The 25,933-nt window shown below is 33.9% G+C and overlaps 3 pseudogenes; 1 reads left to right on the top strand and 2 right to left on the bottom strand.

The window, feature by feature from the left end:
- The first annotated feature begins 9,149 nt into the window (after positions 1-9,149).
- Positions 9,150-10,121, top strand: LOC149543649 (heat stress transcription factor A-1-like; annotated as a pseudogene).
- Positions 10,122-15,926: 5,805 nt separating this feature from the next.
- On the bottom strand, positions 15,927-16,428 carry LOC149543650 (LRR receptor-like serine/threonine-protein kinase EFR; annotated as a pseudogene).
- LOC149543651 (uncharacterized) lies at positions 16,285-18,400 on the bottom strand (annotated as a pseudogene).
- Positions 18,401-25,933: the final 7,533 nt, after the last annotated feature.

The raw sequence follows: 25,933 nt of genomic DNA on the forward strand, positions 1-25,933 counted from the left end.
CAGAGGCAAAATCAGGTTTTGCAAAAAAAATTTGGTGTTTGGTTGGTTAAAATTATAACCTGGTTTTCAATTTCATCTTCCAATTTTGGTCAAAAATTGGAAGAAGTTTCTTCCAACAAAAAGGTGGAATTCGAAATTAAAACCAGGTTTTGAATTTTATGACAGTTTTTTTAATAATATTGTGGGGTCCATAGTATATTCATCTTCCGTGTCAACCAAACGGACCATTGGCTTTCCAAACCACAAAACTAGGTTTTCGAAACCCTGGTTATAAGATAACCTAGTTATGTCAAAAAATCATCTTCCCCAACCAAACGGGGCCTAAGCGCATCATGGCCAAAAAGATCTTCCTGGTTCTCAGAAGCGAAGGGGAATTCTGTGACAAGACCGAGGAAGCTTAGCATGACAGTCGACCTCACCATCATTCTTGCTGGCGAAATGTCAGGAGTGATGTTAAGAGAGTCAATCCCAGTGATCCACGTGTTCATCATACTCGCGCTTACTCCTGTATGAAGACAGTTAAAGAGGCCGTACTAAGAGCGGGAAATAATCACCCTGGCCCATGTTGGTGGGCAGTTGAAGAGGCTATGCGGACAGTGGGAAATGGTGAGGAGAATCGCCATCACTCCTGTTGACGGACGATTGAAGAGGCTGTGGGCGCGAGAGGGGACAAGGGGGAGGAGGAACGGCATCGCCGTCACTGTCACTACTTTTGGGAGAGAGTAGAAGATGAGATGCTCAAAGCGTGGATAATTGTTCGGGCCTATTCTGTTCAACCAGTCCTGGCCAGATCAGCCTTGACAGCCGCTGCTGCAGTCACACTACTGTAGATAAGGAGTCACTTAAAGACATTTTTTAAAGATGATATTAATCTTTTGTCTTTAACATTTATAATTAAAAATTAAAAATATTTAAATTATCTCACATTAAAAGTAAACGAAATAAAATGCATTTTTTAAGAATAGAGGGAAAACAAAATTTAACTTTTTGCTTTTTTTTAAATTTTTTTTTGGAATGTTCCCTATTTGATTTGTGATTCCTATTGATCAATGTTGAAACCCAAGGAAAAAAAAGGGGGTCACACACAGGAAACGCCATTTGCAATGTTTCAGAATCGATTGAATCTCATAAGCATTTGGTCCAAACTTCTTTAATATTTTACAAGGACCTAGTTTTCTCAACATAAGTTTGGTAGATTTACCTTTTGGTAGCCTCTCCTTCTTGAGATTTTCTCATACTAAATCTCCCACTTCAAATTCTAAATGTCTTCGTTTCTGATCTGCATGCTTCTTAAACTTGTCAGAGCTGTTTTGGAGTTTTGCTCTAACTTCATCATGGATTGCTTTTATGGCAATAGCAAATTCTTCTCCTTGGGCACTAACTTGTTGTTGTGAACTCATATCCCTTAACTCAAATATCCCTCTAGGATGAATTTCATATACCACTTGGAATGGTAATTTTCCTATACTTCTATTGATGGAGTCATTATATGCAAATTCAGCTTGGGGTAGGATTACATCCCATTTTGCTACATGTTGTCTTGTGAGGGTTCTTAACAAATTGCCCAATGTTCTATTAACTACCTCTATTTGGCCATCAATTTGAGGGTGGTAGGCTAATGAAAATAATAAATTGGTTCCAAGTTTCTTCGTGTCCTATGAACTTCACATCCCTGTCTGAAACTATATTGAGGGGTAGCCCATAAATCCTTATGACTTCCTTGAAAAATAGATTTTCTATATGAGAAGCATCATTGGTTGACTTACAAGGTAAGAAGTGAGCCATTTTGCTAAACCTATCTACTACAATAAATACACTATCATACCCCTTTTGTGTCCGTGGTAGCCCCATTACAAAATTCATTGTTATGCTTTCCCAAGGTCTAGATGGTATAGGCAAAGGTTGATAAAGCCTAGCATTTGTAGTCCTTCCTTTGGCCCTTTGACATATCATATATGTTGCCACAATTTTTCTCACATCAGTCTGAAGTTTAGGCCAATAGTAGTACCTTCTAACTAATTCTAAGGTTTTATCCAAACCAAAATGTCCACCCATTGTTCCATTGTGCTTCTCTTTGATAATGTCTGTCCTCATAGAGCACTTGGGTACACATAATTGTCCTCCTTTGAAATGAAGTCTATCTTGTATCAAGAAATCAAAAAAATCAGCATGGTATCTCTCACCAAACTCCATACATACCTTGTAGATGTCACCAAAACCTGGATCTGCTACATACATGTCCTTGAGTGCTTCAATGCCCACACTTTCTAGCTGTATCTGAGAGACAATCAGATTCCTTCTACTAAGAGCATCAACAACCTTATTTGATATGCCCTTCTTATGCTTGATGGTAAAGGTATAGGCCTGCAAATACTCCATCCATTTCCTATGCCTATGACTTAATTTGTCTTGGCTATTTAGAAAACTAAGTGCTTGGTTATTGGTATACATAACAAACTCCTTTGGCAATAAGTAATGTCTCCACCTTTTGAGAGCTTGAACCAATGCATACATTTCTAAGTCATGAGTATTTCTACTTGGCTTCATTGAGTTTTTCACTTGAAAAAGCCATTGGTTTTCCTTCTTGACTAAGAACTGCCCCTATAGCAACCTTGCTAGCATCACATTCTACTTATAAAACTTTGTTAAAATCAGGTAAAGAAAGAATTGGCTGCTCACTAACCTTTTTCTTAAGCAACTCAAAAGCTTCATTTGCTAATTGACTCCATGCAAACTTACACTTCCTTCCTCCTTTAATAGTTTCTAACATAGGAGCACATATATGACTAAAATTTCTTATGAATTTCTTATAAAATGTAGCAAGACCATGAAAGCTTCTAACATCTCCAACTGTTTTTGGGGGTGGCCAGGATAGTATAACACTTACCTTTTCTTTATCCATCTTCAAACAACCTTGAGAGAACACAAAACCTAGATATGTCAACTCCTCTTGCATAAACAAACATTTTTCTAAATTTATTACCAATTTCTCCTCGTGAAGTCTTCTCAAAACCATGTCAATGTTCTTTAGGTGTTCTTCATTAATATGTCATCTAAATATACTATGAAAAACTTGCCATTGAAGTCCTTGAGTATTCCATTCATAAGTATCATAAAGGTACTAGGAGAATTAGAGAGTCCAAATGGCATTACCTTCCATTCATATAATCCATCATTGGTTTTGAATGTTGTCTTCCACTCATCTCTAGTTGTTATCCTTATTTGATGGTACCCACTTTTTAAGTCAATCTTGGAGAAATACTTTGCACCTTCCAAACAATCAAGCAAATCTTCAATTCTTGGCATTGGAAACCTATATCTGATTGTAATCTTATTAATGCCTCTAGAATCAATGCATAACCTCTAGGTTCCTTCCTTCTTAGGTGCCAAAACAGCAGGTATAGCACATGGGCTTAAGCTTTTCGTAATCAAGCCAGAATCAAGTAACTCCTTTACTTGTCTGACAATCTCTTTATTTTGTTGTGGTGTCATCTTGTATGCAGCTTTATTGGGTAAAGTAGCTCCAGAAATTAAATCAATACAATGAGTGGTAAAGATTTTGGCATACCTTCTAAAATCAAACCTTCATATTTATCCAAAAGTTCTTTCACTTCATTAGGAACTGCCTTCTTTGTTCCAACCTCCTTTCTGTCTTTTACAATGAGTTCTTTTGGTTGTGGGTTAGGCATCAAAATAAAAGAAGGCTTAGGTTCATCCTTCATGTCTCGTAAGAATTCCGTTTTATTAACCATCATAATTTTGGCTTCCCTCTCCTTATTTTCTTCCACTTCCTCATGATCAGCAAATGGAATCAATCTAATCACCTTTCCATCCTTCTTGATGGTGTATATATTGAGTTTTCCATCATGTTGTGCCCGTAAATCATATTGCCAGGGCCTACCAAATAATAGGTGGCATGCATCCATATCAACTATATCACACAAAATTTTGTCTTTATACTTTCCAATCTGAAAATCAACCCATGCTTGCTCATTTACAAGAGTTTGTTGACCCTTTGTTAGCCATGAAATCTTACAAGGAAAATGATGAGGTATTCTCCTAAGTTTTAACTTCTCAACCATCTCAAGAGAAACTAAATTTGCAGTAGATCCTGAATCAATAATGACTTTACATACCTTACCTCTAGATTTGCAAGTAGTCCTAAAGATAGTTTTCCTTTGTGGTGGTTCCATGGTAGTAGGCACTTTCAAAAGTGTTCTTCTCATCATTAAACTTTCTCTTCTTTTAGGTACACTATCTGAGTCAGCCATCTCCTTCTCTTGGTAGTCATCATCTTGTACCAAATGGATTCTTCTTTCACCTTGTGAACTTGAACTTGCTCTATCTAGACACCTAGATGCATAATGTCCCTCCTTATTACAATTGAAACAAACAATTGAACTTGCCCTTCTACCACCAAATCCACCTCTTGAATTTTCTCTTCTACCTTTGAAGTTACCTCTGAAATTTCTTTCACTTTGACTGGTTTCTTGCTTTATCTCCTTATGATCTTCATGGTTTTGTCCTCTTCCTTGGAAATTTCCTCTTCCCCTTTGATTTCTTCCTCTTCCTCTACTATTTTGTTCATGTCTTCTTTTCAATTTGGCTTCCACCTTCAGCACTAGTTGATAACATTTTTGTACTGTATCTAGACATAATAAACTAAGTTCTTCTTGAATGTTCAACCTCAATCCATTGAGATGCCTAGCAACTTTTATACTTTCACATTCACTCTGCGTTGACCTCAGGCTTAATTTTTGAAATTCTTCAATATAGGCACTGACATCTAGCTCCTTTTGTCTTAAAATTTGTCTGCTTCGATGAAGTTAAATTTCATAATCCTCAGGTAAGTATGTTTCTCTCACCTTGGCACACATCCTTTCCCATGAAGTTATCATGTTCTTACCTTCTTTGACCCTTTCTCCTTGAATGAAATTCCACCAAGTGAGGGTTGGTCCCTTGAACTTTGACTTGGAAATTTTTACCTTGTCATTCTCTGCTATATTTTCACATTCAAAATGGTTGTTCAAGGCTTCTATCCAATCCACAACAACATCAGCATCCATCTTTCTTGAGAAGATGGGTAGGTCACCTTTGGGATCCTTCTTACCAACTTTCTCAAGGGCTTCTATAAAGTATCTCTGATCTGCAGGTAAGTTAACCACCTCCTGGTCTGGGGTATCCTCTTCTTCCCCTTCTTCCTCTTGCTCTGAGGAGACCTTTGCTTTCTTTTCCATCCAGCCCTTCATCTTCTCAAATTCATCTAATAACCACTTATTGATTTTCTCTTGTTCTTGCATCTTCTTTGCCAGTTTAGCATTAGTGACCATGTTTGATGTTTTAGCTTCTGACTCCAATCCAGACATAAAATCTAATTGCCTCAAGAGCTTTCCCCAAGCTTTGATACCAAAAATCTCTGATACCAAAAATGATGTAGAGGTAAAACACAATGGAAGAAAACACAATAGCAATAAGAACTAACACCAGCAAGAGACAAATTATAAAATTATTCTATTTAATTTATCAAATGAACCATACATACATCAGCTCTTCCTGCAGATTTCTTCTCTTCATAGCTTTGTTTCCAAAAAATTTGCTCTCAAGCCTGACCTAAACTTAAACCTAAGACTCTACTTATACTTGCTAATACGGTCTATGAAAAATTCTAGATTATTACAAAATAGAAAATTCTAGATTAGTATAGAATGGGGGAGAATGACCCCACAATGATCTGTACAAATCCCAAGAAAATTATCTTATCCTAATTACGAAATCAAGATAAATTTTTCAAGTCGGCTCATGCATAAAACTTGACCTAAATACATAAAACTTGACCTACTTGACCTAAATATATACAACTTGATCTAAATACTTTATATAAAACTTTGACCTAAATACTTTATTTGGGTGCTCTGCACCAGTCTCTCTGCACTTATACATGAGTTCCACATGTGTGATAAATACTTAGTACATTACCAACCTAGGGGCAAATATTTTCTGATGTAGATTAGTTGTGCATTTTATGGCATGATTTCAAGGACAAAATGGAAAATATACATGGGTGTTCTCTGTACTGTGTTATCCATGGGTATTACATTTATTTTAGATTTGACATCCTTCATCGTAAGGTAATAGGAATCAAAAATCTTTTTGTATTTGGAGGAGGATGGAAAATGAGCAAAACAATTTATCACAGAACTAGCAGAAGAAAGGATGGCATTGCATCCTAGGGTTAAATTTCTAGTTATGGGTGTTGTATTTTGGAGATGTAACATATAGTGGCAGTCAAAGAAGGCTTATTCTACTTCCTTTTAATTTGTTGGTGGGATCGAAACAGACTATGCAAACTAAAAGATTTTTTTTATCTGACAAGATAAAAATGAAACCAGAATAATCGCCCAATCAAATCAAGCAAAGCCCAAATATAGGAAACTGGTGTTACATTTTTGTTCCATCCTTTGATTGGTTTTGCATACGAATAATTTTTTGAGGATCAATATTTTCTCTCCCAATAATTCTTGCATAGCTTTGATCTACCATTATCAATAGAGTGTAGGTTTTTCTCCCCAGACATTAGAGCAACATAAGCATTAATTACAATTTCCACCTTATTGGTATTCTAATCTGTTTTCTCTTCTTCCTATTCTGAGGAACATTTAAATATCTAAACTAGAGTTTTCCTGGGATCCCATTGTGGAGTCTATTTGTTGTGTTTCAATCACGAGAATTAATATTGCATTGTTGTATCTGGTAATCATCCTTCTTAAGTTCTTATTCAATAAAGGTGGCTCAAATATCTAGTTCTTTCTAAAACATAAAGGAAACACGGTAACTCTTTTTAGAAGATGCAGTTACCCTTTGAGCCATTGGGCCTGAAGCTTGACATATTTCTTCTAGAGGAGTTTTAAAAGGCGATCTTTGTTATTAATTCCCTCTTTTGGGTGATTTCCTACAACTGAATTGCCTTTAAGAGTCGCTTAGATTTACTTCATGTTAAAGGATTTGATAGAGTGGGATATAGTCTAAAAGGAATGTATTCAATCATTTTTCCGGGTCCCTCATCCTCTAATTGATGGACATTCATTTATTTCTCTGATTGTTGTTCCTTTTCCTTTAGTTAATTTCTTTTTCCTAATTTTTAATTAGTTATATGCTACTGTTATCACATTCTTTTTGTAATATGATTCTGTTTTATTCTTTGTTAATGATCCAATTTATTATTTTCATCCATTCTGAAAGTAGAATTTTCAAGGATGCTTCTCAAGAACACTAATTGGTGGTTTATCTAACAAATTTTGTGACAACATTTGTTATTTTCTCTTGAAATCCAATTGCCCTTGAAGTTATTTTACATTATCTTTGAGATGTATGCAAAACTTTTCTCTTTCGTTTATCTTTTCAAATGATTACATGTTTTCTTTTTCTAACTATTCTTGGTTATCTTTATGCATGGTTTCAAGTAGTTCTTCTAGTTCCTTTATCACATCGTGAAGCTCTCTACATAATTGCTCCCTCCCATTGAGATTAACTTTCATGTTTTGTACATTTTAATGTCAAACTTCATTCTTACTTGTTGTTTGGCTTTTCTGAATATTCGTGTGTACTTCAAAAGTTGATTAGAATCAAGATGCTTCTTTGGAAGACCTAATTCTATGGCTCAAAGTTCAATGAGCTTAGAGTTTCTCTTGGGTCTCATTCACTGAGACTAATTTGCAAAATAATTTATGCATTTTAACCTCCTCTCATACAATCCTATAGTTCCTGTAAGGAATATGGATGATTTTGGTTGCTAATGAAAATATAACATTGCCAAGGGAAGAAAGTAATTTATTGATAGACATGGATTCTTTAAGAGTTTCTTCCTGTGTATTAGTTTTTTCTATTTGGGCCAGAGAATTGATCTTCATATTGTCAGTTTTTGTTGGGAATTGGAAGTGTTTGGTTGCATGCCAAGGTGAAGCTCATTTGAGAGCCATAAACTTAGCAATTCTTATTCAAATTTAGTTTAGTACAAAACACCAACCTCAACCTTTTCTTGGGGCCTTTCTAAATGCGGTGACTTCAATAATTCTTTTGACCAATATGGGGGGCAAATTTTTATTCAAAACATTTTTTCATATTAACTGCCATTTGCATGTATCATCTACGTTAAAGAAATTATTTTATAAAATGATGTTGGAATAGATATGAGGCCTTTGTTTGTTTTCTCAAGTGCACAAGAATGAAGTCCATAAGTTTCTGTGTGTTTTCTTGCTAAGATGTATGATTTGGCCACATAAAAGGACCTTTCTTCTTGGAGACCCTGACTCTTGACTTGTAGCTTCTTAGAAAATGTTGCTTATTCTTCCTTTCTATCCCTCCTAGAATATTCTAAATTAGATAAAAATATTGCATTCTGAATTAGGATATACAAAAAGTGGACAAACTCCTCTTATCTTTGTCATTTTTTCATCCTTATCGTCATGCAAGCTCTGTTGTTGATAACTAAGCCTACTATTTGCAAGACTTAGAAGCAGTTGATTGCACTCCATAGCACATTGAATTATAACACGTCTAACTACCTTATCAAGGCTACTGAGATCCACCTTCACATCTTTAGTATTATTTGTAATGACAAGATCATCCTGAACATTTCACCTGGCATCATGATATGCTGCAAAGATTTTATCCAAAATAGCAAGCCTCTTTTCTGTTGTTAGCGAATTTGATGAAGAATCATAAAGTTCCTTTTCTAATTCTTGAGATTTTAAAATAGAACATGATTCTTTACGTTCTTAATAAGAAATTTTCTTGCAAGAAATTCTTCTCGAACCAGGTGGGTAACCCTTGTGTTTTAATCCAACAAGTCCTGTAAGCTTCTTGGTTGGATTTCTAAAGATTATTTTCTCAAATCCTTCCATGTTTATGAGTTAAATATCTGAGAATAATTTCTTATATCACTTGTGTGATTCTAAGCAATTGAATCCAGAGATCATTCTCTTTAAAAACTATTAGCTAGCTCGAGTCATTAACAGATTTGTTCTTGGTATTTACAAAGTTATGTTGCTATTCGTAATCTTCCTACTCGTCTTGAATTAGGGTATCAATAATGAGAAATCTTGAGAGGAATTGGGATGGGAAAGAGGGAAGATTTAGACATCATTACGACTATGCAAAATCCTGGATGTCTGACACAACTTATCCATCAGAATGAAAATAATATCTAAATTGCAGCAGGGAACAAGAAAAGGCAATTAGCTTAACTGAGAGGTAAACTCATAGGATGGATAGCATACACCTCCACATGGCTAGATTGTAAAGTACCATTCCTCTTTAAGTGATTCCAAATCCATGTTCATGCAAATTTTTAACATGGACCCATCTAGCAAATTGGATTCATCATCAAATGGAATGGAAAATTTATTTCTTGCTGGTGAAGAAATTGAGAATGGAGATGCGAAATCCCAAAGTAAACAATCTGGCGTAACTCTCACAGAGATGCATGCAACATTAGGATTTTATAATCTTTGTGTTTCACCAGACATCTCTAATGTTTGTGCATTCTTATTACTATCAACACTGCATTGCTTAGTTGGATCGCCAGAGATAGTTGTATCCTAAGGGTTGCCTAAATGTTTGCATCTTTAAGGTTGCCTAATATTCAGTCATTTTTTTATCTTGACAGAACCAATTGTTTCATGCGCAAGAATTTGTTTTCCCACCTCTCAACCTAATTTACCTCAAATATAAAACCAATCAACTATTAATCACAATGGCAGTCTTCTGACTAAAGAGTACATGGCTATCAAGCAGACAACAAAGATGTTAATACCGAGCAAATAGCTCTGAATATAGCTATTGATGCAAAGAAATTTCGCTCAGAGGTTAATGTAGATATTGAATTTGATGGTATTACTATTTTATCAGGTATGAATGATGTCGACTTCTCGGAGCAATTTTTCACAAAGAGCCCAGATTCAGGGGATATAGAAGAAGTTGACTCTAAGATGAGTGATAATCTTATGAACCAAGATGAAAAACCACATAATGATTGAAATTGTTTGAAAAAGAGGCAAAACATGGATGCTCTTATAGAACAGATGGGACAACTCGAATCAGTATCAAAACCCACAAATTTGTAACTCTGGGCTTTAATAGATGTGGAGATATATCTTTTTTTTTTGTAGTTTTGAATGTGGAGATATATCTATTTTTTTGTGATTTTTGTAACTGTAGGCTTTAGTGCTATATGATTGGTAGGTACATGAAAATCATAGAAGCAGGAGGACTTCAATCAACAAGGGTTGCAGGTAATGTTTATTTAACACAACTGAACATTGAATGTAGATAAGATGAACTGAAGATTTAGTTTTTTTTAAGCATCATATCCAACACATCGTAGAACTAAATAAAAATCATTTACGTATGAGAAGACCCAGCCCATCGTTTGTAAAGTTTGAACAAAAAAATGAATCAGTAGATTAGAAGGTGCTTAAATACATACTACAAGTGGTTCTAGTGGCTGCAATGCACTGGACAAAAAATTGCTAATGCTTCCAACCCACAGGCTCTTAATGTGTAAACAAATAGAGTACAAAAGGGTTCTTAGAATTTTAGGCCCTATAAAAAGTTAAATACAAGTAATAAATCTTATAACATATCATAGAATGCCCAACAAAATATAACTAAAATTATAATTGCAATAAAAATAGAAGCCGACGTTGTCAATCTGTATGTGAGATGATCCCAAGTGACCAGACAACATGTATAGATGATAATGACCATCAAATCTTATTATGAAATTGTTAAGGCAAGTGGATGCTTGCAACATTCTAACTTTGTATACTAGATGATTATGTTTTTGCTATTCGCTTTCCAGTAAGCTATAAATATGCCTTATCTTAAATTTCACCTTACTGCTATGGTGGATTCATCAAGCTGGGAACCATATGAATGTGATTCTACATATATGACCAATACTTTTGCTAAGATTTTGGATTCTTATGCAGGTTATTCATTATAAATTATATAATGCAAACTGTAGAAATGAAGAAACAAGTCAATTTAATTCTGTAATTCATTTTCAGGAATCATATATCTAATTGCAATATTTGAAGGAGTGTTGAGCAAATGCGCCATCAGAAATCGCCAATTTCTCTGTCACATAAAGAGAAATATGTTGCTGAAGAAAGCTTAGCCGCCTATTGTACGCCTGTAGAATTCTACAACATTCTTCAGCGCCAAGCTTTAAGACATGTAATTTCTTTGTTCCGTTGCGCAAGATGGCTTTTAGTAAATTGCTTTATTTTCTCTATATTGTAGTCACATGGATGGTAGGCTACAACTTTCTGCACTCTTCTATAAAATGTATGAATATGAACAAATTCACAACATTTTGAATTACCAATATAATCTCATTTTAATTTCCTTTTTTTTGTCATCAGTATATTCGTGAAAATTTTAAAAGCAATCAAAATAAATTATTGTGGTTTTAAAATAAATTGGTAAATACTTTGGAAATGAGTAGCTAATTTAGGAATATTATCAAGCAAAATCTTGCTATGAAATATATCATTAATGATAAAGGTGTGCTAATTGTGTTTGAAATAAAACAAATTGAATGAAACTAATTTGATTTATTTTATGTTGGTAATTACTTTTGAAAAGAACAGCCAATTTGAAAATAAAATATTCCATTCCCACAGGGAAAAGAGTAATATGAAATTAAATGAGAGGTTTGGTGCTATGTGGAATTGAGTGAAAAGGCTTTCCAAAATTGTGCTAGTGTTGGTGATTTGTAGAGAATGGAATTGATTTTCAAGAAAGTTGTTATTGAAAAGATTCAAATGGTGTAACTAATGCAAACCAGGTTTATGGATGTTGCAGGAGTCTAGGAAAGTTCTGGCTCTAGAGGCAACTTGTGCTCTTTCCTTGTATGTTCTATGAGAAAATCTTGTTTCTGTCAGTACGACCAAACAGAAATCTTTAGGTGATAAAGAGTACAGTAATGATGGCCTCAATGCAGTAGAAAATAACTCAAAGCCTGAAGAAAACAAAGGGAGGCAAAGAGGCAAGAAGAAGAAAAAAGGAAATCAGGAAATAATTATGGGGAAGGGAACTGGTATGGTGAGGCAACTTTCTCTTCAAATTGTTCAAAGGAGAACCTTGGGAGAATACTTATATGTCACCTGAAATATATGCTCAGGAGCAAGAATCATATTTTAATCCAAAGGACTCCAGAATTGGAGATGTTGCTGGAGGCATGAAGACTATTATAGAGAGCACTAAAATCAGAAGGATCTCAAAAGTCCCCAAGGTTTGTGATTGCTATTGTTACTCAAGATGCATCCTCTTTACATTCTTATTGAAACCCAAGAGTAAACATACCATTCTTGAAGTTTGTTCCGTGTACAAGTCATTTTGCAATGACTTTTGAAAATTATCTTCTCGAATTCGCCCTTAATGTTGTCCATATGTTTCATTTATTTATCTTTTTTGTTACTTTTCACTGAGTTTTATAATGTTGCCATTGTTCAGGAATAAACTTTTAAATGTCCTCTTCTATCAATTTGTTCAACTGTTTGGATGTTTGCATTTGAAATATTTTTTTGGTTATGATCTTTGCATCTCTTCCAGTTTTCTCACTCTGTAGTCATTCATTTTCTTTTCAAATAGTATTAATATGTGAAGGAATGTTGTTAGTAGTTTTTGTGCACATTGCAATTCCTATCCTATGGTTACTTTTTCAAAAAATATTCAATCTGATTATTATTGTTTAATGAATTTAGTAGCAAGGCACTCGAGATTTTAAGCCTGAACAAATATCTATCAAGGAAAGAATATTTGGTGTTGTGGCTCTTGACACCCTTGTTTTCAACCCACGTCTATGTTGTAGTGGGATAACATGGATACGGATAACCTTTCTTTTTCCTTTCATAGTCTCTTTTCTTTTCCACTCTTCACAATTCGAATCATGGATGGATGTCAATTTCTTTTACCTTAGTGAAAGGGGAAGCAAATCTGTGCACAAGACAATGCGTCCACCTAAAGAAGGTATCCTTTTTTTCTTTTCACACTTTTAGCTAGAGCTTGTCTACTCTTTATTGCTTAATGGAACAAAAGAGAGTCTAACGAGTAATTTCACAACTTCTCCTTTATCATAACATTAGATTTTTTCTCTATAAACTATCCAAATATAAGTAATACATCTCTGTCCTATGCATTTTGATAAGTAGATACACTGCATTCCAGCACTAAATTCGTTTATACACTATCACAAACATGCCCAAGAAGGCAGTTATACCTATTACTCAATTGATTTTCCTATGATTTGGGATATGTTGAGGAAGTATGCTTCTACCAGCTGTGATTGTTTCTTTTGTTGTGAATTTGGTGACCTGAACTATACTTAGGTAATCTCCTGAAGTCATCTCTGACTTCTATTTTTAAAAGTCGTTATGTTCTTTTCATTTTTGTTCTAGAGAAATGTGTCTCCCCAATCTTCTTGTTTATACAATATTTCCTTTCCTCCCACATTTTCTCTGCAGAAATTTTATCAAGTCTTTGTCTTAATTCTATTAGTTGTAATCTTAACAAAATCACAGAGAAAGAAGAAAAAATAATAGAAATGATGAACATTAGAATATGATTTATAAATATCACATTAACATAGAATTTTAGCTCTATTTTACATATACATCCTTATAATAAAATGCTCTATTTCGTAGCTGAGCTTTAAAAAATAATTATGATAGATTATTTGGCCCTGCAAAAGACTTCCATTTTTTCCCAGGAAGAGAGATTTCCATTTAGTGGTGGTTCCCTTAGAGCCATGACTTGATACATGCCCATAACTATGTTCCATAAAAATCAAATTGAATTCTATATATTGTTGATTATGTACAACAAGGAAGGAATATTAATTGTGTCAATTATGATGCAGAGATCACTAGACTATACAATTTTCTATGATTCTAAGAAAGTTCTGAAAGTGCTAGGTATGGAAATGATGATAGACCAAATATTTATTTTCCACACATCTACCAACAAATAGGTATCTATCCATTCACATATGTTTGTGAAATATTGTGTGGTTCTCTTAGGTAGGATTGCAAAATTCCCGTGCTTTTGTTTGTTGAAAATGTTACATAAATGTCCAGCATGGGTCATTTTGACTTTAACACCTTCGTTACAACGTGAAGAAGAACTACACTTGGTTATTGGGTTTTTGAGCTTTGTGTTTTGATTTTGATGGTCTAATTTTTAATTTAGAGGTTGATTAAATCTTTCCTAAGTGAGGAAGGCAAATAGTTTTCCATGTTTGATCATTTCTATATGTACGTTTGAGTTTTTCAGACTAGAGTTGGGACTTGCATGTGTAAGATTACATATGCCATTATTTATTACTTAAGCTATAAATAAGTCAAAACTAGTAATTAAAAAATCTGAAGAATAAGATCACTAAATCACATTTACATTCATTGCTATGCGGTGTTGTTACAGGGGTTTGGAGAAGCTGTGGAGCATGAAGTATTAAGAATAAAATCACTTCCTTGAGCATCTCAGGTAAGGAAGTATTTTTTTCTCTATTTATTTCGCGATCTGCATGCACACCATCATTGACTAGATCTGTAACCTACATATCACGAAATCACACCTATTGCAAAGTTCGCAATCTTTTTGAAAGTAATAAATAGGGGAGTGTCCTTTCATATTGTTCCTAATTTGGTCATTCTGGTATCTTTTTCAAAACATCCCCACAAAAATTATTGAACAATCAGATCTCCGGAGTGCAAATAAACCATTGTTCAAAGTACATTTGTGTCCAGTGGTAATGGCTTCAGCAGAGGTAATTTGGTTTTCTTTATTGTTTGCCCTGCTTTCATCATTCCGTCATTGTCTATTAAATTGATCAATGTATGTGGATTTAGTATTCTGAAAACTACAAACTGTGTGTAGTTCATTAGGTATGAATTTTAGTTTTCAATACGAAACATGAAAAATTGTTTGCTGCATAGAACAATAAAATGTGGCGTCATCCCTCAATTGATTGGTTTGCAGTCATATAAATTCACTCATTGGTGAGTTAAGCAGATACGAATCATGTTCTTATTTGGTAGTCTTCAGTAGGAGCGAGAATGAGTGGGAAAGTAGCTCTACTAGTTTTGAGCTTAGGCGCTTGTATTTGAAAATAGCTGTGAGAGTAAGAGTGGTTAACTAGAATGATAGATTGGCATCTTCATCGCATAATTAGAAAGATTCTCTCACTAAATCCATTTCTTTCTTGAAGGTCAGAGATCTGTCAAACTCCCTTCAAATCAGAGGATGACGTGGAGGGGGCATTTTGCCCTTGCCGATGGAACTGATCAAAATGTATGATCTATTCTCTTCATTTCTTATTTATTTATTTGTTCACTCATCTGTGACACAATAATGGTCTTCGTAGATGGGTAAAGCTAAATAATGTTTGTTATGGGGGTAGGTGGACTTAAGTGGAGGATATTATGACCCAGGAGATAATGTGAAATTTGGTTTCCCAATGGTTGTTGTGCGTTGAGCTACTGATTATCTGCTCAAAGCCACTTCTCAACCTGGAGTTTTATATGTGCGGCTTTACTCCATGAATGGATCATTTTCTTAGATAGTAAACATAATTTTTCACTTACCAACAAATTTGTCAAGATAAGTACTATGATCTTAGTACTCACAGGCCATCACTAGATAAGTACTATGATCTTAGTACTTATAGGCCATCACTTTCTAGCAGACAGGTTTTTCATTGATACTTACCATGATAGCTAATGCAGATACGAGGATGCATAGGGTCTAATCAATGTCAAAATTGTGGAAAAATGTTGAACCCTATAGAGCTCGTAAATCCTACATGTAAGGTGCAAACAATGCTTTATCAATTTTATGATCTCTTTCTTCTTTGTTGAGAATCTCTGTCAATTTTTGTGAAAATGCATGCTTATCCATTTGTGGAGGTTCAGTCCTCCTACAAACATATTGTTAGTTGAACTCTTTCCAGCTACCATCTCGAAGAACTTAATATCACCCTTTCTGGACACATTCCCACCAATTCCATACTCTGCAGAATAAAAAGTAAAACAGTGAATCTCATAAGGAAATGAATGAAATTAAAATATGAAATGTAGATAAATTTATCTATTATTACAATTAGATAGCCAAATGCAATACCTGGTGCAATGTAGCCGACGGATCCTTTCAGATTTAGAGTGGAACTACTTTGTGAGTCACAAGTACCGTTGTTTAAACCATAGACTATTCTGGAAATGCCAAAATCTGCAAGGTGTGCTGTCAAGTCCTCTTCCATAAGAATGTTGCTTGGTTTTATATTGCAGTGAATGACTTTCTAAAATAGTCATGATAGAGATACTCTAATCCATAGATCACATCAATTGTTATGTTTAATATCTCAATGAAGGTCAATGATTTAACATTGGAAAGAAAATGTTCCTCTAGATTTCCTTTAAATATTAGACTTGATCTTGTGCTTCCTATAAATTAGCCCCAAGATCATTAAACAAACTAATAGGAAGGTAATGACTCCAGCCACTGGTCCTATTATTCTAATTCTATTACTGGGGTCTTTTGGTGGAGCATTCAAAATAGAGCATGGAGGTAACTGGATCCATTCCCCACACAGACCCACATTTCCCCTAATTGATGCAGCTGTCAAAGTATAAAATATGCCATGTTTGAGGACCTCTCTACTCAAATTATTGAAATACAAATTCAAGACCTCAAGCATTTGAGGAACTTCATAGAGGTGGGGATCAAACCGAATAGTTTATTGGAAGACAAATCTATGCTCACAAGACTCTTTAACTCACTAAGAGTATATGGTATTGGGCCTTCCAAATCATTTGATGAAAGATTTAGATATTCAAGTTGTTCATAGCTTCCTAGAGAGGCAGGAATTCAACCTTCTGATCTGTTAGTTAAAATGTCAATGGCTTGAACATGAATCATCTTTCTGATTTCTCAAGGTAGAGGTCCTTGGAAGGAGTTTCTGGACAAATTGAAATATATCTGCAAATTACGAAGACTAGCCACTTTGTGGGGGATGTGTGTACTAAATTGATTGTTAGAGAGGTCCAACAATTTCAATTTGTAGCATTTCCTGTGACTTGTAGGGATGTTCCTGGAGAATTGGTTGTGGTTGAGCACAAGTTGTATCAACTGTTGAAGGAAACCAATTGTCCCAGGGATCTCTCCAGAAAGAAAATTTTAACTCATAAATAGCTTCCCAAGGATTTTTATGTCACCAACTTATTAGGTAGGTTTCCTTCTATCATGTTCTTGTCTAGGAAGAGTCTTTGCAACTTATTGAAGGTTTCTTAGAGAGGATGGGATTGTGGTATGTAAGGAGATTAGAAGAAAAATTAAGGTCCCCCATATTGGTTATATTGGCAATAAGTGTAGGTATACTTCCTGTTATCTTATTACTATCTAGTCCCAAGAGAGTAAGATTTTTGGGGAGCTGCTTTGGCAAGTATCCAGTCAAATGATTGTGATCAATCCATATATGATGAAGACTTGTAAAATTCTGGAGGGCTGGAAGAATGGGGATTGTGACAGCACTCACACTGACGAGTTGATTAAATAAAGGGCTTAGCATTTGAAGAAGTAAAGCCAGCTAAAATCTAATGGAACTGCTCCACTGAGACGATTGAAAGAAAAATCATGGCTACTTAGTTGGGTACAATTGGCAATAGTTTCTAGGATGGTACCTTTCAGTTGATTGCCCTATAGATATAGAAACTCAAGGCTAGAGAGCCTTGTAGGGAGGGAATAGGGTATGTTAAGCGGTTGTCAAATAGATTAAAGGAGACCAATTGAGACAACATTCCCAATTCAGGTAAAATGTGGCCTTCAAGGGCAGTATCTCCAATACACAATATTTCTAGGTTGGAGAGGTTTCCTATAGACAGAAGGATGTTACCAGAAATGCTATTGGAGCTGAGAGAAAGGAACTAGAGATTTGTAAGAAGACTCAAATGTGAAGGAACTATTCTAGAATCTAGTCAATCGATTGTCAGCTAGTAACATAAAGATAAAGAACCTTTTTAAGCTTTGAAGTCTCCCCATTTCCTGCAGAATTGAGCCTACAAAATTGTTGTTGTCCAGAGACCAAGTTGCACAAGGAATGAGAGATTACCAATTGAAGGGGAGATGGAATCTTTTAATTGCATATCTTGCAGCTCAAGTGATTGTACCCTATTGCTTATTGAATACAAGTAACGCTAGTCCAATTGCAGAAGTGAACATTAGGGACCCATTTTACTATGCAATGGAGAGGATCTAATGTTATGGACTTCTTAAACTCCATAAGACTATGCTCATCAATGATTGTGCAAGTACAAGAGTCTATGGAAAGAAGTAAAATAAAGCACATCCTTTATAGGGTATGCATCTTGTTTATCTAGGTACTAGATGCTATTCACCAAGGATTTAAGGGCAAAACTCTAGAACATCTTAGCATCTTCTCTAATATAATAACCATCCAATATTGAACAACTCCAAATTGGGGAGTCCTTTTAGATGCACCAGTCTCCCATGAATCTGTCTGCATCACTCTAGATCTAGGCTTTTCATTTTTACAAGGTCTAACATGCAAAGTAAGCCAGCTAGAGTTATTGCGCTGCTTCTTTTAAAATAGAGGAGTTTGTAAATTAGTTTGTAAAAGCTTCCACATATCATAGACCAATATTAGAAATGTAGTCACAGTAATTAAAGTTGAGAAGCTACAAAATGTCTCACAATTTGTTTGCACAGAGAGCTTCATAAGAGAAGGAAGTTTTGCACTTCCCTTGCCGCTGTCTCTTGAAACACAAAAGGGTGGGTTGCCTGGCCATTGAAAGTTGATACTTCTACTAGACCACCATGATCCTCCTCTCTAGAGATCTTCTGCACTGTCTGGATGGTTTCTTTTCCTTCGCCAATCTCCACCCATATTCTATTCAACTGAAATTAGTTTTGCAGACCACAAAACAAAAGCACCCTCACAACTCTCACATTCACAAGATGCTCACAATACACACTTGTAAAGTCTTCTCTAGATACACACATGCTGACAGCACTCTATACACACCGTGAACATACACACACACACACACATGAACAGTATTTCCAAACTATGCATTTACATATTTTGACTATGAGTGTCCTTCCAAGTCTCAGATTGAAATCATAGCCTAGATAAAAATAATTCAATATCTTTTAATGAATAAGAGGATTTAGCATATTACATCCCTATCTTCAGACTTGAAATCCCGCCTCTAAATATTTATTCATTCTCTACCTGTCAATGCATGCCCAGATTTGATCATTGTTATCTCTGTAAATACTTTAAAAACTTTTTATTGCTACCGCAGATGTATTTGATATTTCTGTGCAGGCACCATTTATGATCTTGACCTTTCTTTTAATGAATAAGAGGATTTAATATGTTACATCCATGTCTTCAGACTTCAAATCCTACCTTTAAATATTTATTCAATCTTAACTTGTCAATGCATGCCCACATTTGATCATTGTTATCTCTGTGAATACTTTAAAAAAAAATTGTTGCCACTGAAGATGTATTTGATATTTCTGTGTAGGCACCATCTATGATCTTGACCATATTAATAGTCCTTTCTTTTCATGAAGTCAATTATGGTAATTTTTTTTAACTGTGTATTTTTTGGTTCGTTTCAAGAACTTTATACATGGTACCAATAGAGAAACAACTCATTGAATTAATTTGTTTTGCTCCCTTTTTGTAGTTCATATTTGCAAAAGCTTAGACTTCTAATTTTCCTTACTTTAAAAGGTGCTAGCTCAATGGATGAGCACCTGCATTAAAAGCAGGGGATGGTGGTTCGAATCCATCATACCTTAACATGAAATAATTAATCATATTTTAGTTTATATTAAATAATATAATTTTTAAAATTTATTAGTTTGTACCATCTTCTCTCTAATCATCTTAAGAAATACAATAAGTGAGATTAAAGACACAATAGCTTCTATAAAGACAAAATTATTATTGCCTCTAAGAGATGATAGTGTTGTTCTTTATTGTCTTTATAAGACAATAGTTTAAGACACTCACTTAAAGACAATATGTAAGACAATATACAACTTTATTTTTGTCTCAAATTACGACAATTCACTTAAAAATTGTCTCCAATATTGTCTTAAAACTCCCCTTCATGTTGTAGTGCGAGTTGTTTCTTCTTGAAAAAATACCTTTTGACTACGTTAATAACAAAGCAATCGACACTTGAACATAGTTTTGAAACCATTGCGAGATGCCAACAATTTTTCAAGAACCTCTCTAATTTTTGCGAGAGTTTGTGAAGGAAATTTAAAGTTAAAGGGAATTTTAACTCGGGTCATTAAGACGTGATTAAATAATTGGCGATAACAACTGAAAAGTGTTCATGTCTAATTGATGATGCGAAAGATAAAAAGGAGAGGGAAAAGGCAGTGAAAAAGGAAGTGAAAGGGGAGAAATTTGTTGTCGGTGAATAAATATTTTGTAATGCTTATCTGATTGTACTCTTCAAAGCAAATGTAAATTCATCTCTAGGTCTGAATATTAGCAATAAATTGTGTTGCATAAATCTTGGTGTGTTTAGCTGCTAGATTTGGTTGTCTAATAAGACCAAAACTTATGGACTACGAAAATTTTATTGCTTGAGCAGTATTGTAAGGTGTTAATATGGGCTTGCTATTTAATTTTTCTGTCATTTTTTATCATGTCATTATATGTGTGAAGGATGAAAGTATTAAGATCAACTTTAGAGATCAAATATGTTTTCAGGCTCTGTATAATATTAAATATTATGTTCTATTCTGACTTGTAAATATAAATTAAGATCAGAGATGCTTAGTGTGTTCCTCTATCATGACTGGGATAGTAATTTACTTGAGGTTTCCATTGGTTTCTATCATCTGCAGATGCCATTTACAAGACTAGTTTTGAAAAGTTGGTAATAAATGAGTTACAACCATTTTGTGGAAGGGGAAAATCTTTGATAAATAACATTTTTAGAGATTCGTAAGCATACAAGATGATTCAAAACTCCCATCACCAAAATTTTGCAGGACTATTTTATCACTCATTCTTGTTAATTTTTACCCTAAGGAAAGGACAATTTAGCGATTTCTTGCATTTTACGAATATATTACAGGAAACAAATCAAGGTAATTTGAATTAAATTATAGATATTTGGGCTTGAGATATTTCTCCGAGCCCTCTATGTTTGATCATCTATATTTGCATGGCTACCTATCTTCTCAAATGTTTGTTTACAAATCTCCTTGGATGGTTATCTGCTCTGCTACTGTATTGTTTTGTATTAATATATATCTATACTTTTGATCCATTCTATTCCAGATCTTTATATGGCTTGGTTACTTATTCACTCCATGCATTTACTGCTCATCTTGTTTTGCTTAACTCTTCTTAAAGGATTTAACCCTTTGTCTTGCAGTAAAGAGACCAATGAATTGTGCCAGACCTTGGAGGACAGTGAAGACAAGTTGTGTACTACTTTTGAAATGGTTGATGTCCTTTACCATACCATGCTGCTGCTTACAATAAAAAATGTCAAAATTCAGGAAGTTCTTGAGATTTTAAGAGCTCAATTTAGTAAATCGGGTACTGAACAAAATAATAGTATAAAAACTAAGGATCAGTGGAAGAAATTTCTTGAGGAAAATAGAAATAGAAATGGAAAATATCACACAGATGGCAAAAGAGTTGAAAATAATTTATATCATATTGATTTGTTTCTATAAGAGACAAGTTTTCCTATCAACATTTAGTGCATGTTATATTGCAACATATCCAGCGCATTCAAAGTATGTAATGGATGTATACCATTTTTTGCAGGAATTTTCAATTAGGGCCAAGAGCTTTTGATTGATATACAAAACAAACAGTTTTGTATTTTCACAGATTGTGTTTTGCAAATTTTGTGTCTGCACAACAGATTTTAAGTTGTAAGCTCTAAACAAATTTGTATATTTCTTTAAATTTCATTTCTAATCCATCCATCCCTCTCTCTATTTATATATCATACTATTTACTTTTAAGGAAAAATTGTGTTATAAAAACATAACTTAAGATCTAAATAATGCGTAGATAAAGGCTTTGTTCTTGGTTATATTGCATGCTATTTGTGATTGGTTTGATCACATGCTATTTTCTTATAAGGAAAAATGGCACTGTAATTATAAGCTTAAGACCTAAACATAATCTCTAAATGAAGGCCTTCAGGTAAATGCAACACGCTCAATAATGAAATGTTCAATTAATTTGATATAAAATTAGGTCAAAGTTATCAAACCATTGGGTTAAGGAAGAGATGTGTAGTGGTCTCTTGAGTCATGAGTTAAGTTGATTTTTTTCTTAGAAATGAGTTTGCAATGTGAAAAGCATGTCCCTGATGATCTATTAAAACATTGAAGAGATGATGTTGACAAATATAAAGTTGTTTAAACTAGAAGAAAACTCTATGCACCATGGAGTTTCTGAGATCAGATGTTTTAGGGGGTAGGTATGTATTTTGTTGGAAGTAATAGAGTTTTGAGAGGGGGGGTGAATCAGAGCTCACTGATATTTCTTAACCAATTACAAATTTCAACTTTAGAATTTCATAAACTGAATGCATTCAAATCTTACATAAATAATAATCATTCATCATGCATAAAAAAATAAAAAATGAACTCATTGAAGATAGAGACACATATTTTTTCCAAGTGGAAAACCCTCAAAATTCCTTATGGATTCATCATAGGGAGAAAAACCACTCCATGAACTTGTAACTTTATTGAGCTTCAACTCCTTAGAATCAGTAGCAACAACTACTCAGGGTTTTTAACCCTCTATATCTTTTGTTTTTTGTCTACAACTTTACATACACATATAACTATATATGCTTTAGTTATACATGTAGGTAAATTCAAGATACAAATTTCATAGATTATTCAATGTATTTTTGTCTCTTTTCTTTTCTTGAATCACACATTCAAATTTTACAATGATCTTTTTAAATAGAGATGAGATTCAAATAAAATCAGTTATGCAAACAAACTAAACCAGTTAGGGCTGTTCAAAATGCCCTTATGATACATTGTTTTTAAAACAAACTATTATTAGTTATGCCTCAAAATTCTTCATACCTTTTGAAATACTAGCCTTATAAACAACAAACTGTTCTAGTAAGATTTCAAACTTTTCTTCAAACTTTTCAAAAATGGTGCTATTAGGGTTTGTAAGAAACCCTCAAAGGTTTCCATTGAAACCCTTTTAAAAAATGCCATTTAGTGTTTGAATTAGAGAACCTCACTATTTTTTAAACATCATTTCAAACTTGATACCATTACAATTTGAACTGCTATATTTTAAATAGGAAGACAAATGAAGAAAAATTTGCCTTTTAAAATATAGACTGAAAAACATTCAAAAACCCTTATTCTTTTCTCATTCCCCTTTTTGAAATTGACTTCAAAAAAAATTCAAACTTTTATTCACCTTATTCTTCTTTTTAAAAATAATTTTGAACAAGTCGAAACAATCATACCTATTTCTTTTACTTTTGCCTCCATTTTCTTTGTTTTCAATGAAACCCTTTATCACAGTTTTGAAGAACCTCCTTTATTCTCCAAAAAAAGAACTTCTTGTATTTTGCCTCAGCCATTCATGCATGCATGGTAGAGATCAAAAATTGACTATTGATACAAACAAAAACTAAGCTGAGTTTTAACAACATATGATACATTACCCAACAACCAATACTCCATTTGGAAACAGTTCTTTCCAAAACATTTTTCATAATAATCCCAAATTTGCAGAGCTAAGACAAGTTTTCACCTTCACAAGAAAGAGAATAGCCCATATTCGCAACAAGAGAAAAATCCTTTCCACATCTATTACATAGAAAGGTAAAGAAGAAAATTCAAAAATGACATTCAGAGAGAAAAGTAATCCATCAAATGCCCACAATAGAAACTCTATTTTAATTTCCTTTCAAGTCCACCATAGAAACCTTACACCTGGCACACGACATGTAAACTTTTATTAATTGCCACATACTATTCATATTCAAACTTTTAAAGTCTTCTTTATTATGCACCAGTACCTTTGTCTTGCCATGTTTCAAACTTATTTTACTATGCCTTTGCTAGATATTTGTGCCATGTAACATATTGTTTCTAGCTTTTGATGTTGTCTTGTTTGTCAAAAGCTTTTCCATTGTTAAAAGACAATTTTCCACCTTTTTGATATCAAAAAAATTGTCATCTTCAAAAGCATGGCCAATAATCTCCCACATTTTTTGAGGCAAAAATTTTCACCGTCTCATATATACAAGAGGAAACAAAAAAATTAATTGAATTCAAATTTCTTCTCATATGTACAAGATAATGAACAAATATGCAAGTAGATCACTATCACTAAACAAAGAATGTTGATCACACAAATGCTAAACCACAAAAATTAAAACTGAACACAATTGCCAATCTCAGAAAAAATGTGTTGAATACTACTACAAGTGAATGCCGACTGCCAAACACAACCCTGATATCTCCCCCAAAATTTTTGCATCAAAAAATTTGACCATTTTTTTTCATAGAAGAAAAATTCTATGAATAGGAGTAGAAACCTAACACAAAATATTTATTTGCAAATACCTTATATCAACATTGATTGAGAGAAAACTCCCAATCAAGTTCTTAACTATTCAAAGGATTCCCTAGGTAGAGCCTTAGTTAAAATTTATGCTACCTATCCTTGAGTGGGCACATAGATCAGCTTGAATTCATTATTAAGAACTTTGTCATGTAAAAAATGAAGTTTAATGGCCGTGTGTTTTGTCTATGAGTGCATTATTAGATTTTTACTCAGTTGAATAACACTCATATTATCACAGATGATAGAGATAGGATTTGGGACTTGAATACCTAAATCCGTCAATTGATAATCCATTCAAATCATTTGAGTGCAACAGGCAACAGCAACAAGATACTTAGATTCACAAGTAGACAATGTAACACAATCTTGTTTTTTGCTATGCCAGGCCGCTAGGCAATTACTAAGGAAGAAAGTTGCACCACTAGTACTCTTTTTGTCATCAGATCCACCCCAATTTGCATCAATATAACCAGAAAGTGTAAAGTCTTTACTGTGAGGATAGCATAAACCAAAATCAAGTGTTCCTTGAACGTCCTTTAATATTCAATTTACTGCATTGAGATGAGACTGTTTTGGATCAGACTAAAATCTTGAAACCATGCACATTGCTTGCATTATGTCAGGTCGAGATGCCATAAGATATTTAATAAGCTTCCAATCATGGATCTATATATAGTTTGATTTACAAAAGGCGAGTCATCATTCTTCATTAGTTTGCAGCCTATCTCTATAGAAGTGCTTACTAGTTTATAGGCAGCCATATTAAACTTCCTTAACATTTCCTTTGCATATTTTGTTTGAGAAAGAAAAATTCCATGTTCATGCTGTGAGACTTGTAGTCCAAGAAAAAATGTGAGCACACCCAATAGAGACATTTCAAACTCAAATTCCATAGTGTTTGTAAAATGTTCTGTTGATTCATCATTAGTAGACCCAAAAATAATATCATCCACATAGAATTCTATTACCAAAATGTCATTATTTATGACTTTGATATACAAAGTGCTATATGCTTTTCCATGAGAAAAACCATTTGCAATTAAATGTTTATCCAACCTAGAATAACAAGCGCTAGGAGCTTGCTTTAAACCACATAATGCCTTTTTGAGTAAAAAAATGTAATCAGGTCTGTCAGAAGATTCAAAACCTTGTGGCTGTTCCATATAAACTTCCTCTTCAAGATACCCATTCAAGAATGTAGTTTTGACATCTACTTGGTAAACAATAAATTTTTTATAACTA

The sequence above is a fragment of the Cupressus sempervirens genome, chromosome 8 (genome assembly GCF_028749045.1).
Source record: "Cupressus sempervirens isolate cs-2001-9-10 chromosome 8, ASM2874904v1, whole genome shotgun sequence".
Lineage (NCBI taxonomy): Eukaryota > Viridiplantae > Streptophyta > Pinopsida > Cupressales > Cupressaceae > Cupressus > Cupressus sempervirens.